Source organism: Rhinolophus sinicus, chromosome 14 (assembly GCF_057876585.1).
Source record: "Rhinolophus sinicus isolate RSI-liver-muscle chromosome 14, RSI-T2T, whole genome shotgun sequence".
Taxonomy (NCBI): domain Eukaryota; kingdom Metazoa; phylum Chordata; class Mammalia; order Chiroptera; family Rhinolophidae; genus Rhinolophus; species Rhinolophus sinicus.
Window position 1 is genome coordinate 27182174 of NC_142514.1, and position 16621 is coordinate 27198794.

At 45.2% G+C, this 16621-nt stretch overlaps 1 protein-coding gene and 1 long non-coding RNA gene across 4 annotated transcripts in view; one reads left to right on the plus strand and one right to left on the minus strand.

The window, feature by feature from the left end:
- LOC109444872 (uncharacterized) overlaps positions 1-4252 on the plus strand; it is a 53886-nt gene extending 49634 nt beyond the window's left edge. Inside the window, exons 5-7 of one of the 3 annotated variants that reach the window (XR_016018615.1) lie at positions 703-821; positions 2418-2535; positions 3468-4252. This is a non-coding gene — a long non-coding RNA (uncharacterized LOC109444872). Of the gene's footprint in view, positions 1-702; positions 822-2417; positions 2663-3467 lie in introns of all 3 variants that reach the window. The other 2 variants (XR_012497154.2, XR_012497155.2) reach the window with 2 other exon arrangements.
- Positions 1-12406, minus strand: part of RHBDL2 (rhomboid like 2) — a 43218-nt gene extending 30812 nt beyond the window's left edge. Inside the window, exon 1 of the mRNA XM_019726583.3 lies at positions 12163-12406. The gene's annotated coding sequence lies outside the window, so the exon portion shown is untranslated. The remainder of the gene's footprint in view (positions 1-12162) is intronic.
- Positions 12407-16621: the final 4215 nt, after the last annotated feature.

Genomic DNA, 16621 nt, shown 5'->3' on the forward strand with positions numbered 1-16621 from the left:
TTTCAGGCCCTCAATGATTCTTAAGTGCAGAAGTAAAGTTACTTATATAATTTGTTGTGTGAGGAGTATTAACCATGTTCAACGCTTTGCACCCGAGAAGAAAAGGAAAAAGAAAACTTGGTTAGTCAGTTGTGCCTCTTTTCATCTTTTAGTAAAGTTTAATCTCTCTCCCAGAGCAGTTTCTGCCTGCAGCACGCACTAATGTGACTTCCCCAAGCGCTTACTGTTGTATGCACATGACCCTCATTGTGGATCTCTCCAGACACCACTTAACCTGACAGTCCATGCTAATTTATCCAAAACTCCTCTTTGTGGCCAAAAAATAAATAAATAAAAGTAACTTTCTCAGGCCTCTTCACTTTCTTTTCATTTCTATCACTGGCACTATCAAGTGATTTACGTTTATGAGTCATTTCTACTCCACCAACGAGAAACAAAGATGTTAGTCACAGCAAGTTACACGAAGGCTATCACTAGTAGAGGACAAACAGTAAAGTCACGTGAGATGTCAAGGTGGGACAGTGGGCCTGGCTCACCGACTGGTACCTGACTGGCACAGGCAAAACCAGTCTTTCAAGTCACATTCATTTACAACGGGCCTTGGAGGGTAGCTAATGGAACACAGAAATTGTAAGCTGGAATCTGCAGATGTCAAGGGCCACCTGTATTCTTTTGCTAATACAAGTACTGATCATTTCTCAGTTTTCTTGGAGAAGTCCTCATCTCATGAATCTTGGTGGGCAGCAGGGACCACTTCCTACTACAGAAGTTGAAAATGCCCAATACTCACGCTTCCAGGTCCCTAGGCAGCTAAGGTTCAGGTACGTGACCTCAGCTTGACCCATCAGCTGCATTTGCTTAGGATTTTTGAGGCTGCAGCTGGGGATGGGGAAACTTCTTTACAGCAGTGCAGTGTAAAATAGTACAGTGTTTCCCCGAAAATAAGACCAGATCTTATATTAAGGTTTGCTCCAAAAGTCGCTTTAGGGCTTATGTTCAGGGGATGTCATCCTGAAAAAACATCATGCTAGGGCTTATTTTCCGGTTAGGTCTTATTTTCAAGGAAACACAATAGCAACAGTACCCAGTGTCCAGCCTTCCCACTGGGGTCAGTGTGGCCTCCAGCATCCAGTGCCAGATGTCTCCTTGACGAAGGCTGCAGCAATGAGCACACAGCAGCAACAATGAGGCCGTCTTCGCCTACCTGGCTCTGTGATGTGATTCTGTATAGTCAGTTGCATATTTGTTTCTGCTTATTTCCCAAAACTTGTTTCTGCAGCCTTTGAGTGATTTTGTAATCTACCTGTGATATGATGATATACTAAGAATTATATATTTGGCCTTCATCCCCAGTTCTTAGCACAGAGCTCCAAAAAGCCTTGGAATTTCCTGAGTGATAGGGGTGAGGAGCATTCTTTGTTATTTATAATAAGCCCCTTTCAATCCCACCTGAGTTCGTGGCTAACAAAGTGGCTCCTGGAGGATGGGGGCTGGTTGCCAGAGGAGACAAACCAGGTGATTGGAGGGTTGGAGCTTTTATCCCACACCTCTGGATAAGGGAGAAGGGCTCAAGATTGGGTTTAATCACCAATCGTCAATAATTTAATCAATCGTGCCTATGTAATGGGACCTCCATAAAAACCCTGAAAAAAGGGATTTGGAGAGCTTCCATGTTGGTGAACCTATCAAGGTGTTGACCTATGCATCTCGTCCCTTTGGCTGTCCCTCAGTTGTATCCTTTATAATAAACTGGTAAGGTAATTACAACCCTCTTCTGAGTTCTGTGAGCTGTGCTAACCAATTATTAAACCCAAGGAGAAGTTAATAGAAACCCCTAATTTATAGCTGGTCAGTCAGAAGTACTGGAAGCTCAGACTTGCAATTGGCAACTGAAGTGGGGAGCAATCTGGTGGGACTGAGCCCTTCATCGGTGGGGTAGGTAGTGTCAGAATTGCTTGGTGTGGAAAACTCACACATTTAGTGTCAGAAGTGTGAGTAGGAATAGAGAAATCATTTTTGTTTTTTTTTCCACTATCCAATGTACTTTCAATAAAATTCATTTACTGGTGTAATCAGCCAGAATCAGTTTCTGTCCCTTGCAACCAAGAACCTAATACACCTAAATAGCCAAGAAACTCTCCGAAACTATCTGGGGTTTTCCTGTCACAAGTTAAACTCATTTCTTGTTCTGTATTTGGGAGACATAGTGTAAGGAGAGCACAGAACCAGGAGACCTATTTTCGGGTCCAGACTCTGCCACTGTCCTGGCTATGTGACCTGGAGCGAGTCCCTTCCCGGCTCTGAGAAGTTCTCTCATGTGCACAGTGAACAGTCAGCACAACACCAGTAGTTCCCCAAACTGATTATGCCTTAGCATCCCCTCAGGCATTTGTTTTTCAACATTTGTTTTCATACAGGTTCTTCATCCCCGCTCCTGAAGAAACTAATTTAATACCTTTAATCGATCGCTGACAAGTACACCAATGAAGTGGAGGCAGCAGCACCTGTGAGAACCACCAACTAAGGCTCTCCAAGGTCACTCCACCCCCCTACTCTGATCTTCTCATGGAAGACAGAGACAGTTTTATTGCTGTATGCCTTGTGCCCAAAAAGTTCCTGGCACACAGGAGGTATTCAGAAAATATTTGTACCCAAGGAAAGGGTAAACAGAAACTCTCTGCAACTTTTCTGTAAATCTAAAATTATTCTAAAATAAAAAGTTTACGTAAAACAATACTGGAAAGAAGGAGGGAAGGAGGAGGGGGGAGGGAGGGATTTTATCCGCACCACATTAACTAAGAGTCTTACATCACTCACTGTATGTTGAAAAGCACTTCCCAGCATCCTTTTCCTCTGCACACACACCTCACCTCCACGCCCACCCCGTTATCGTTCTGCCATCGTTGATCTGTCAGAGGAGACCTGCAGAGCCCCCACGCTCTAATAGCTACAAAAGGGCTTGTGGCCTGTCTTTCAGGAGCAATGTTCCTTGTGCTGGGACTGCAAAGACCTGAGTTCTACTCAGCATCCACACATCATTTCACTGGCCCTCAGTGTCCTCGGCTATAAAATAGAGCTCCTCTCTCACGTCAGTACCTTGCAAAATTATTATAAGAATCAAATGAGATAATAAGAGTTGCCCTAAGAGTGAGCAGGGCCAGGTTCCATGCTAAATACTTTCGGAGTATTCTCTTCATTAATTTTCACAACAACCTTGTAAGATAGGATAATAATGTCCCTATTTTATGGATAAGGAAACTCAGGCTTCCAGAGAACTTGATCAAGGTCATACAGCCAGTGAAGGGAGGGCTGGGAGACGAGCCCAGGACATCTGACTCCAAAGACCCATGAATTCCTCTGCCTTCTGATTTCTGTGCACTAACTATTAATATTAGAGAAATGTACATCTTTGTTTCGATTATTTCCATCCCATCTTTCCCTCTAACCTATCCTTCTTCTTTCTCCAGTTCCCCAAACTGACCCAGACCAGACCCTAGAAGTTCTCAAATAGGAGCTGTGGAAGAATTGGCAGGTCAGCAGCCCCGAGGATGGGGCTGGGAATCCCCCACTCCCACTGCTGCCACAGGGAATCAATGTAGAGACAGGCATCCAGGAAAAGAAAGGATTTGCCTGCCTGAGCACCCAGCAGACTAAGTCAGGCTCACCTTCCCTTCTTCACCTCACCCAGGAGTGCACTGGCAAGGCACTCCTCTTTGGCAAAAGAGACTTTGGATCATTAGCTTGTGCTGTTTTCCTAGCCGCATTCAAACAAGTAGGTTCTAAATATCTGAATTGTTTTTTTTTAAGCAGCTGGCCACACCCATTCATCGGTACCAGGCGGGCCCCTGCTGAGGCTCACTGCAGTCTTGATGTGGCCAGAGAACCCAGGAGGCTGGGCAGCAGGCAGTGCTGGGTGGACCCAATTGCTGCCCAGCTGGGCCTGGTGGGGAGGCTTTTGGTGGTGTTGCTAGGCAACCTGGGTAATTGGAGAGGCCACAGATTGGGCTTCTGGGCCACAAAGATTAACAGCCTTCTTCATCACACTGCAAACCATCATTATGCCCAGTTCCAGAGGCCTGCAGCAAGCTCTGTGGTTAAAGCCTGAAAGAGTGCTTTTTTAGCTACAGACTTTAAGAACCAGCTTTTCAATATTATGGGTTTGTGGCTGTGGTTGTTTCTTTTTGCTACGTCTCTGAGGATACACTTGGAATAAATAGACAAAAGATCTAAAAATAAAAAAATGCCTTTACAACCCTCTTTTCCAAAAGTTCTCCTTCTTCCTGAAGCAACACACACTTGCCCTCAAGTGTGAGGGCAACTCAGGTAGGGACGCTCTGCTTCCTGAGGTGTCTACATGCCCACTACACATTAAAAGCTTCTTCCTTAGAATTCCACAACTGTGGCTGTCTTTCAGGAGTAGGGGACCAGGGCCTTGATCATGTACAAGGCCACTCAGCACAATAATGTGTTTGTGTCTCTCCCCTTCTAAGACTGTCACAATAACTCCCCTTCCCAGCCCACAGAACCACTCTCACTTACATGATTACAATGGATCCTCGCCTGTGAAGAAGACGTCATTATTATTCTCATTCTATAGATGAACAACTAAGGCAAAACGTGGCACCCACAATGACATGCCTAGTCACAGCAAAGCGGGGGTACCAACCCATTTTTCTGAGGCCAGATCCTAGGCTCTCCACTACACCACACTGCCTCCCCACAGAGCTACTTGAGATATTACATATATTTTAGTACCTTATTAATAATATGAAAAACAGTAATAATAATGCACACTGATTGGTGTAGAGTCACAAGAACTTCACCCTGTATCTCATAGTATCCTCAACACACCATCCTTGTTGATTGCGGTCAGGGTTTCAAAGCTGCCTCATGTACACTGAGGAATACGGTCTAGAAGAATTCCCAAAGACGGACACACTATTGAACTAGGTTAGCACACCACAGCATGGGGCTGAAGGAAAACCCTGATGCTGAGCCATCCTCTTTCATTCAAAGAGTTGACTCTGCTTGATAGCATTATGACACTACATCAGTCCCTTTAGTAAGGAGGCAGAATCATTGCTTTCATGAGAATTTGTAGGTATTTTTCAAAAAGGCTTTTACTGCTTCATCTAAAATGTCTCTTAAATACTGGTCCATTGACAGTGAGCAACTATGCCAGTTTGCCTAGGACTAGTGATTTCTTGGGATGTGAGACGGGGTGCTAAAATCAGCACAGCCCTGGACAAACTGAGAGGATAATTAGTCAATCTATCATAGACCACCTACATCAGAATCATCTGGGGACGTCATCAGGTGAAGATGGCTGGTTCTAATCTTAGGGCAGTGGCTCTTAACACCAGCTACACATCAGAATTGTCTGAGGAGAGTGTAAAACAGTGTTGACGTCTGAGCTCACCCCAGATCAATGGAATTAGAAACTCTGGAGGTAGGGCCTGAGTGCTGGTATATTTTAATGTGCAGTCAAGACTGAAAACTCCTGCCCTGGAGATTTGGATTCATAGGGTCTGGGGTTTTGCCCAGGGATCTGCATGTCTTTTTAACAGCTCCCCGGGGTATTCTTAGGTCCACCACGTGTGATAACCAATGAATTCTTACTTGATTTGTGCATTCATTGGACAAGCATTCCCTGAATGCCTCATATATGTCAGGCTCTGGGAACACAAAGAAAAAACGAAAAAACAACTACCTCCTGTTTCCCAGACCCTCCCTATCCAGTGAGGAATAAAGACCTACAAATTGTTCCAACACAGATTCAGATTTAGATTTAAAAGAGGGTCAGCATAATCAGCGTGGTTAAGGTTATTCAGTTCCCAGAAGCCTAGTATGGTAGATTAAAGAGGGAGCATATTATTTGCCATTCCTTCCACTAAGAGGTAGGGTTTGTTCCTCCTCTCCTTGCATCAAGGCCAGCCCTGTGACTGGTTTTGACCAATGATACATGGCAGAAATAGCGCTGGGTACCTTCTATGGCCAGCCCTTCAGAGATCTGCAGTCCCCACTTTCATTCCTCTTGGAATGCTCCTCCCTTTGTGAAGCCTGACACCACATAAGAAGGTTGACTCCCCTGAGGTGGCTATGCTATGAGGAAGCCCAAGCCACTCGCGTGGAGCGAGAGGCCACGTACACGATCACCAGAACGCCAGACTTATCAGTGAAACCTTCTGGGACCGTCCAGCCCAGCTCATCCACCAACTGAATACAGATGTTCCTTGACTGACGATAGGGTTACATCCTGACAAACCAATTTTAAGTTGAAAATATTGTAAATGGAAAATGCATTTAATACACTTAACCTACCAAACATCATAGCTTAGCCTAGCCTCCCTTAAATGTGCTCACAACATTTTCATTAGCCTAAAGTTGGACAAAATCATCTCACTGCCACGACCCAGGATCACGAGAGAACACTGTACTGCATATCACTAGTCTGGGAAAAGATCAAAATTCAAAGAACTGAATGCATATCACGTTCACAGCATCATAAAGTTGAAAAACGGTCAAGTCAAACCATTGTAAGTCAGGGACCATCCGAAGAGCCAAGGGATGGACCCCAGCTGACAGCTGAGCAGAAAAACAGAAAAGAATCATGACAAAATAAAATGGTTGTTGTTGTAAGCTACTGCGTTTTGAGGGGGTTTGTTATACAGCAATCACTACCCACACACCTCATCAGAACTAGAAGACAGAATGACATCCCAGCATTTTGCCTTCCCATGAACACTTCCTCTTCGTATCCCTCCATAGAGTAGATGCAGATGTCTCATCTGAAATAGCCTCCCAATTAGTCTCCATCTGTTTCCACTCCTGCCCCTTCCAAAGCAAAACAAAACACATTCGTAAATCAGAATATAGCAACTCTTTGATTAAATAAAATCCTCCAATGGTTTTCCCATTATCTTGGAGATAAATACAGGCTCCTTACTATGACCCATCAGGTTCTGCAGGACCTAGCTCCTGCTTCTTTGTGGAATTCTACCACTCTCCCCCAACATCTCCGTGCTGCAACTGCAGGGCCTTCTTCCTGTTCCAGGAACACACCCCGGTCTCTCCTGCCTCAGGGTCTTTGCCCTGGCAGTTCCAGCCACCAAACCCTTTCTCCTTTACCCCTCACACACCCCGATACATACACACAAAGCTAGCTGCTTCAGAACAAATAGCACCTCCTTGGAAGTCTTCCCAAGCAAACCATCAAGTAAATGAAGAAGGAAGGAAGAAGGAAGTATGGAATAATAGAAAGAGCACAGAAATTACGGCAGTCAGAAAACCCTGGTTGTTGCTCCAGTTTTGCCCCTGCTTACCGATGGACAAGCCACTTCACCTCACCTGATCAGAGTCCTCGCCCCCACCATGATGTACGAGGCCCATGACGTTCATGTGTGCCATATACCAGAAGTCTTCACATTTTTTGCTTAAGTCCCCATAAGAATTTTTAAAACGCTACGACCCTCTCACACATTTTTAAGTTAATAACTAAAGTTATTTTTATCAAGTTAAAGTAGGTTCCAAGGGAGAATTTTCTGGCACAGTCTTTATTAGAGGCATGCTTTAGATACATTTTCACCCAAACCTTAGAGCTACAGATTTAACTTGTTCAATTTATGGAAAGTTTCTACATAAGAAACATCCAAACCTACAGAGAATTTTCATGAATTATTTGAGCTCAACTGACAACAATTGCCAGGAAGCAAAATCTCAATGGATTAAGAAAGTGTTCCAGAGAATGGCAGTTTTGCAGCTTATTTTATGCATTAGAGTCAAAGGAGGGGACCTAAGGAAGGTTTATGAAATCCACTGGTGGTAGATCAAAGGGATGGGAGAAAGCAAAGTGGGGAAATCTCTGGGATTGGATAGAAAGTAAAAGAGAGAGACACACACTTCTTTTACATTGGTGGGTACAGGATAGTTAATAGTTAACATTTATAGCACACATAGAGATGGTATTTGGGGAACAAGATAACAATGAGAAGTTCTGTGGTCTCATACTCAGGTGTGGTGGGCTGTACCCTACGGGGTATGGAAAAGGAGATTATTCTGACATTTCTAAGGTATGTTATCTTAGTTGCAAAAAGACAATCGATAGACTCACTTCAAGCAAAAATTGACCTTTGTCAAGGAAGCTACAGGCCTAGGATGTGACTCCCTGCCATGACCCGCTTTTAGTTAGGAATTTTTATGTTCAGACCATCTTATGTGGTTACTTTCGGTCTCTGAGTTTGTACAGACTGCCATGCTGGCTTCCCCTGAGCTTGTCAGATTTAGTATGTGTCTCCTTTTTCATCCACAAAATTGTCTACCATATAATTCAATTGTCAAAGCCAGTCCTCACTGTTAAACCCATCAGCCAAACCAGAATATTTCTGTCTGTAAGAAAATCCACCTTCATTTCTAAAAATTTCTATAAATGTATTCATTTTCATCCCCATGACAACTGGCTCAAGTCCCAATTCTAATTTTACAATACATAGATAAAGCGCTAAAGCATGTTTAAAGTAAAGTAGCATAATGGTTAATAGTATACATTATAAAGGAAAGGTACAAGAGATCAAATCCTGATTTGCCACTTAATAGCTGTGACTTTCAGCAACTTATTAAATAAACCTCTGGGTGCCTTGGGAACCTCATCTGTAAAAAGATGATAAGTATCTACTTTATAAATCTGATATGAGTATTAAAGTTGATTAATCTGTAACACCCTTTGAACAGTGTCAGGCACATAATTAGCATTAAACAAGTTTTTGTTTTGTTTCTTAATAAATACTGAGTCTGTAGTAAGGCACCACCCCTATAGTCTATTTTACCTAATTTCTCTCTGTTTGCTCTCTCAGAAACACAGCATTCTCCAATTATCCTTCTGGTTTTTATGTCCCCAAGCGACACACCATAGAAAGATTCAATGAGGGTCTAGTAAATCCAGAGAAGGTAAGCAATGAATTAGAGTTGAAAAGGAGAGCTTAAAAGAATCCAGACAAGCAGCTGGATTCAGGAAAGAGTACCTGTAGAACCTGACAATCTGGAAACTGACTCCCTTAGAGTTATCCATGTCCACGTCCCCCCTGTTCCAGGGCCACCGGCGTATTCGACACAAACTCCCTGGACACATTCAGAGCTAGGTAAAATTCCTAGTGCCCCATCTACAGCTCCATCTCTTTCTCTTTTACTTAAAAAAGCACAAGGGATTGCAAATTAGGAAGCAGCATATCCCTGAATTTGCTCCAAATTGTTCACATGTAAATCATTTGTAAATTTCAATACTTTTATTAGGAAGAATAGATTAGTTGTAACCCAGCATATACCTGAGGCCAAGCACCCATAGATCAGGACACAAGACAAGTCAGGAGGCTCTTCATGAACTATCATGAAGTCCTAAAAAGGAAGTCCTAAAAGGGAAGGTTCATTTCCTCAGACAGGTAGGGTCGCCATCAGGCCTGGAGACGTTGGTATCATCTCCTCCATGTATCAGCCACACTTCTGAAATACAAATCAGATGACGTCTTCCCTTTGCCAAATCCCTTCAATAGTCACCTAATGCCCTTGGTATAAAATCTAGGTTCCTTAACAAGGCACACATGGGCCTCATGACCTGAGTCGTGCCTATTTATCCACTCTCATTTCTTGCCATTCCTCCATATACAACCTACACTTCAGCCATACTGAGCCCCCAGAAATTCCAGCTCCCTCCCTCCACTAGGACTTTTCCTGAGCATTTCCCTCTACTAGACAATCTTCCCTTCCCAATTTGTTCTTTTGATGAAGTTCTAACACCCCCTTCAAGACTCTGTCTGTGGGCACAGAGCCAGGAGTGCAGTTTCCAGGCTCTCGCTCTCATGTGGAAAGGTGCTGGCTCAGGTAGTAAATGGCCATCAACAGTAATTGGATGGCCATCAGCTGTGGTTAGTTGGCCGTCAGCTATAACCAGTGAGCCATTGGCCATTAATATAACTGCCGTGCTTATGCTAGCAGCAAGTGGGGGCTAGCAAGAAGATGGTGGCTGAGCTAATAAAAGCAGATTGCAGTTAGCAAGTGAGGTTGGTTGGCAAAGAAGTGGATGGCAGGATGCGGATAGTGTGGCTCCTGCTTCCTGTGTCCCCAACCCAGCCACCAGCGAGAATATAGTGATATGATTCCCCTATCTATGGCTCCATGGGTGTTCCTTTTTGGCCTCACCATGTCCTGCATTCTTATGTGGGGAGCGGGACCAGAGACACCGCATGCCACCCCACACGACACTGTCCTAAACACCTCCTCTGCAAAGCCATATTGAGCATCTACCACGTGCCTGCCATTGTGCTAGGCACTGGATACAGTGGGAAACAAAGCAGACATGGTAGAATTAAATGCCCTCTTAGTTCCCTCAGCAACTCCTGCTCCTCTCTAGGATGCCATTGTCTTCTTTCTATTATCACCATCTCCTCCACAAGGCTGTGAACACCCTGAGAATAGGACTTCTGTTTTATTCATCTTCAAATCCCTATTACGGAGCCTATGGAATGCATCAGTAAATGTTTGCAAGACTCATCTACTCACAGGGGATTCATCAAACATTTCTGTATCAGGGATATTAAAGTTGCTGGTTATACAACTGTGAACCAACAGACACTGTCACTGCCCTCTTGGGACCAATAGAGCACTTGATTGAATGAATGATGTATGAATGAGTGAATGGGTTAACAACACAGGGAAGGAGTGTGCTCTTCTCACTTGGATGAAGCCGCCTAGAGCAGGGGACGTACAGGAAGTGAGAAGCTGATGTCTAGGAAGTTGGGAAATGATGTCCTTTTATTCTTTCTGATACAGAGAAACTTATTAGTCATGTGACCTTTGGCAAATCATTTAGCCTATTAGTATCTTCATTTCCTCATCTGTAAAATGGGGATAATATCACAACAGGGTTATGGTGAAATGAGATCATGCATTTAAAAGCAGAGTTGGTTTTAGGGACTAGCAGTTCCCCTCACTTGTTCAGTGTGAATGTGCAGATTTAGAAACACAGCAGGAGAGCTGGCTGGGGACAACACATCCCTCAAGTTCCAGGTTCCAGCCCTGGGCCAGAGTTCTTACCTCAAACCTCCAGGAGACACCTTCCTTATTGAGCCCCACCCCCAGCCCTTCTTCACCTCCTTCTCTTCATTGTTCTGTGTTTACAAGACTGCCTAAGTGCTGTCAAGGCCAGAAGTTGACTTACACAGCTTTACAAGCCTAATAGAGCGGGGGAGGTGGCAGTTAGGGAGGGACGTGGTAGGAAGGGGGCCAAAAAGAAAGGAAGAGCATGGATGCTCATTGAGGCTCCATATGTGCCAGCTGGGTGTGTGACATGCATTGTCTCATGTCATCTTCATAACAACATCATCTTACAGATAAGGAAACTGAGGCTCAGGAAGAGAACAGGAGAAGTGGGATATGAAATCAGGTGTCTCTGTAACGCCAAAAAAATTTTCCTCTATGCCACACTGACCACCAGCTGATAGATGATCATTAAATGTTTGTGAAATAAATTTCAGTTTTCTTATTCCCAGGAAGAGCAGAAATTCTGTGTATTCCCCCACCCCAGAGAATCCAGATACATGTTCAAACAATGATGAGTAAACAAATGAATAATAACAAATACATAAATGAATGAAATCCCTCAGATATCCCATACCAGGAAGGAGGAAACAAATAATCCTGGGGAGGCACTTTGCAGGAAGAAGCAGAGACTGTCCCCCCTGACTGCGGTCTCCAGTACCCTAGACAGGGCAGAGGGCGAGCACCACGGGAGGGCTAGGAACGTACTCAGTTGAAGAGAGGAAAAAACTGGGAGGCAGGAGTTGGGGAGTTACTGGGGAGAATGTATTCAAGGGAGAGAAGACCAGGGCAGGGATGGGGAAGAGCATTACCTGGTCCTTCCATCATGTCCGTGCGGAAAAATCAAGAAACAGCCCCTTGACTCCTGGCCTAAGGTGTTGCCAACTTTAAAAAGAAAGTTGCAAGATCCCTAGAGGCCACTTCTGAAGGCTACTCCGGAAGGGAGGTTGCCATGGAAGCACTCTAACCAGCCCTGCGCCTCCCGCTGCCTCCACCTCTGCCCCCATGCTTCCTGCCACCAACTCTCTTCTCCCCAAGGAGGGACTCCCTCCACCCGCTCCCAGCTCCACAACTTACCTCCTTCCCTCGGTAGGCCAACGGGCGTCCCAGGCAGGACAGGCTGCTCCCCGGGTCCGGGCGTCCTCCGCCAAGGGGCTGCCTCTACTGCCCTGACTTTCTGCGCTGACAGGCACTCCTTGGCCCCTCCCCGAACTAAATTTGTCCGACAGGTTCCCAGCGGCTCTGCACTGGGGGAGGGAGCCTGAGGAAATCCTCTCCCAGCCCTGACCCCAGGCCTGGGCCGGGCCAGCCAGCTCCGCAGTCTCACTCCTGGGCTGGCCCTGGATGAATGAGTCCTCCCCCTCCGCCTGCCTGGGTCTGAGCCAGGGAGCCTGTGACAGCCTCTCTGCTCTTTCTCCGTGGCCATGGCATTGAACTCCATCCCTCCTCTGAGTCCTACCCTCCTGCTCTATGTCTGGGTCTTCTGCCTTCCGTTCTCAGCTCTGTGGGGAAAGACCCTGCATCTGGTTGTGCTCTGGAGGGAAGCCAGGCCTGGTACTGGGCACCAGGGTGGGTGACTTGATGATGCACAGCAGGAATTTAGTCACAAGCCCCTGGCTCTTTCCACCAAACTGGTTAGAACCTGGGCCCTGGTGAAATAGGTCTGCCAGTTTCTGATTATTCATTCAACGCAGTTTGAGAATGACTCGCCTGGGCTAGGCCCTGGGGGTGAAGAGGTAGATTAACAGGTCCTTGCCCTCGTGCTCTACTAGGAAGAGAAGAATGACATTCTTTGGTCGATGCTGGCTCAAGATTCAGGCAGCAGGGATCAGAGGGGCTTTCACCCCCTAGGGGAGGGTTCTGGAAAAGCTCCTAGAGGAGATGACGTACAAGGTGGGTTTTGAAAAATGAACAGGAGTTCTCCATAGTTGTTAGGGGAAAGAGCAGCACAGTCCCACTGGAGAGGCCAGGCAACTGGACAGACCCTGACAGGAACTACTACAAGTCAGAATCGAACAGGCTGTGTCAAGTCAGGTAGGGCTTCGTGCACCTTGCTAAAGGGCTTGAACTTTATCCTATAGGTACTAGGGAGTCACAGAAAAAGAGGTTTTTAACTAGGGAGACAGAATTTTGGATTGCATTTTAAATAGGTTGTTGGGGCATGCAGTGTAAAGAATGGTTTTGAGGGGACCAGATTGGAGGCAAGACCAGCCAGGCTGCTGCAAGAGTCAAGGTAATGGATAAAGTGGACTTCACCAGGGCCCAGGCAGGAGAGCAGAGAGGAAGGAAGAGTTTCAAAAGACGTTAAGAGAGTAGCACTGATGGGGCTTAATGAGTAAGGGAAGAGTTTTCCCCCTTGTCACCTAATTATCTCCCAAAGGCATCATCTCCAAATACGATCACACTGGAGGTTAGAGCTTCAAACATATGAATTGTGGGTGGGGGTGGGGACGCAATTCAGTCCATAGAACCAGATATACTGCCCACCATAGGGACTGAGCAGGAAGGCAAGACTCAGATGCCATAAAAGTAGATGAGAACCGGAGGGGACAGAGCAAGTAGGCTGAATGGGGTGGGGATGGGGTGTTGGGAGGTGCCCCAAAGCACTAGAGAGGGGCAGCTGAGGTGTTTTATAGGGAGCTTGTACCTGCGTATGAGGGAGGTACACCCCACCCCGATTTTCTAGCTAAAGTAGATGGCAAAGTCACCTGCTAGGAGATGGAGGGATCAAGGTTGGGTAGAAGATTGAAGGAAATGGTCAAATGTCTGAAAAAAAACAGCTAGGAAGAGAGGAGGAACATGAACAAAGTAGTATAGAGGTTCTCAGAAGGGTATCCAGAATCCAATCAGAACGGCACAGATTCACAATGAGAAGAGAGGGAGGGTCCCTCAGGAAGTGAGAAACTAAGGAAAGCAGGTCCTGTCCACAGTGATATGACAGTAAAGTCAATGCAAAATGGTTGAAACCCAAGGTGAATGCCACCAACACTATTCAGCCCCCAGGACTGGAGATTGAGCTTTCACATAAAATGGACAATGTCTAAAGAAAGTAGACTTGTTTTTGACCCCTGCTCAAAAGAGCTATGGGCAACCATGGAAGTGCAAACAGCATAGAAGACAAAAACATTGGCCGTTCTTGGTCACAGAACTGCAAGGAGGACGGTTGTGCCAGATCTCCTCCAGTATCTAGTTCTCCCCACCACATAAAGCTGGATCTAGCATGTCTGAGGTATAAATGACCATTCCAACCCTCCAACCAACCTCCTTTGTTCTTATTTCATCCTCAGCAAGCTACTTCCCAATTACGATTTGGTTTCCTTAGCTGTGTAATTTCAGAAAATAAAGATGTCTGCCCATACTGAATACACGTAAGTTAGGGAGCTCTTAGTGAACAAAGCCTGTGTCTTATTTATCTCTGTGTCACCAGCACCCAGCACAGGGTGTGACATTGAGTTGAGGTTCAAAAAGGTATTTTTAAAACAGATCTGAGGAGGGCTGATATGAATTTTTTTTGTAAATTAATAAATTCTTATATAGGAGTTGTACATCAGTTGCATGTGAATTTTATTAACGTGAATCAGTACCTACAAATCACATCAGTTCCAAGAGCGTGACAAGCTCATGTTTCTAAGCTTGCAAACCTCAGAGTCTGACCTTGGACTCTGACTTCACCAAGATCATGCCCCTGTGGGGCCAGCAAATCAGTTTCCTTCGCAATGCTACCCAAACTAGCACCATCCCTCCCCACCTATCTATCATGAGGCCTAAAGGATCTTTTCTTATTTGGATGTTTCCATTTAAATTTCTACAAATGTTTGTGTGGCTTTTTTTCTCCAGCAACTCTTAGCTGCTCAGGCAAAGAACATAAAAGGAGGGTGGTAGGATTGATTCAGGTTTGGATGCTACAGAAAGGCAGCACCAGATATCCTTCCAGCTCACCACAACCTTATTTCTCTGAGAACAGCTCCTACTCACACCATCCCTCGGGACTTTGGCTGTCATATATGTCTTCTGTGACCAGCATTGGTCACAGTGATTTGACCAGAGCAGGACGACATTCGACTCAGGTAGGCCCAATTCGTTCCCCTTTCCTAAAAATTTGCAGTGGGGACAGGAAGACCGTACTCTGTCTCTACTTGTAGCTGAAACTAAAAGAAGTAAATCTGGGCGCTAAAGAGAGTTCCTTGTGTGGAGATGCAGCGTAAACTAACCTCTTCCATGGCACTCTGAGCTTACCACATTGTATGGGGGGAAACCCAGACTTTCCCTCCTCTGTGTTTCCTTCACTCTCCACACAGAATACTTCACTTCTGACACTTCTGGTTATCAAATGTGTGTGTAGGGAGGTTCGCCCATTAAACAGTTCTCTGCAATACTAGTTGGGTGTCCTACAATTTAACTTCATTCTGACACTATCTACCTGCAAATAGTGTCAGATCCCACATGTTAAGGGCCTAGTCCCACAAGACTGCCCCTCCACTTCGGATGCCAAGCGCAAGTAGTAGCTTCCCCAGGTTACCCACAACTCCTGTCCAACTTGACTACAAATCAGAGATTCTCATATTTCCCTTCTTGGGGTTTGATTAATTTGCTAAAGTTGCTCGGGGAACTCAGGGAAACACATTTACCAGTTTATTAAATGATATGATAAAGGATACAGATGAACAGGCAGATGAAGAGATACACTGGGCAAAGTCTGGGAGGGTCTCATGCATAGTATTTTCTGTCTCCTTGGAGTTGGGGTGTGTCATCCTCCCAATATGTGGACGTGTTCACTAATTTGGAAGCTCTCCAAACCCCATACTGTTGGGATTTTATGGAGGCTTCTTCATGTAGGCATGATCAAATATTAACTCTATTTCTAGCCTCTCTCCCCTCTCTAGAGAGTAGTGGATGGGGCTGAAAATTCCAAGCTTCTAATCACAGCTTAGTCTTTCTGGTGACCAGCCACCATTCAGGAGCCATCCAGGAGCCATCCAGAGTCATCTCATTAGAACAAAAGATGATGCCAGTGCTCCTATCACATGGGGGAATTGCAAGGGTTTTAGGCGCTCTGTGCCAGGAACTGGAGGCAGAGACCAATATGTATTTTCTATTATTTCACCCACATCATAATACTTACCATAATGTATTTAAATTATCTGTGTCTTTCTCTTTTCCTGCTAAAGGGCACGCCCCAATAGTATGTGTTCTTTAAAAGCAGTGACCTTCTCTGTTTCATCTTTGTATCCATGCACTCATGCCCAAAATATGACACAAAGTATGAAACAATAAATGTTTGTTGAACTTTCGAATTGGGGAGCATAGACAAAGTTCCCTCTTTTAGCAAATGAAGGCTCCCTAACCACCAGCAGGTGTCAAGTCATGTCTCTGTGGCTTCTGGCCAGCAAGCTCTTTGTCTGAATCCTAATCCTTCGTGGGTGGTAAAACTATAGGTGAGTCACTGGATGTGTGTAGAGTGATCTGTCCCAGATCAGGGGACCCTCAATAGTAAGCAATATAATCTAGGCTGCATAAAGTTACTCGTTGTAATATT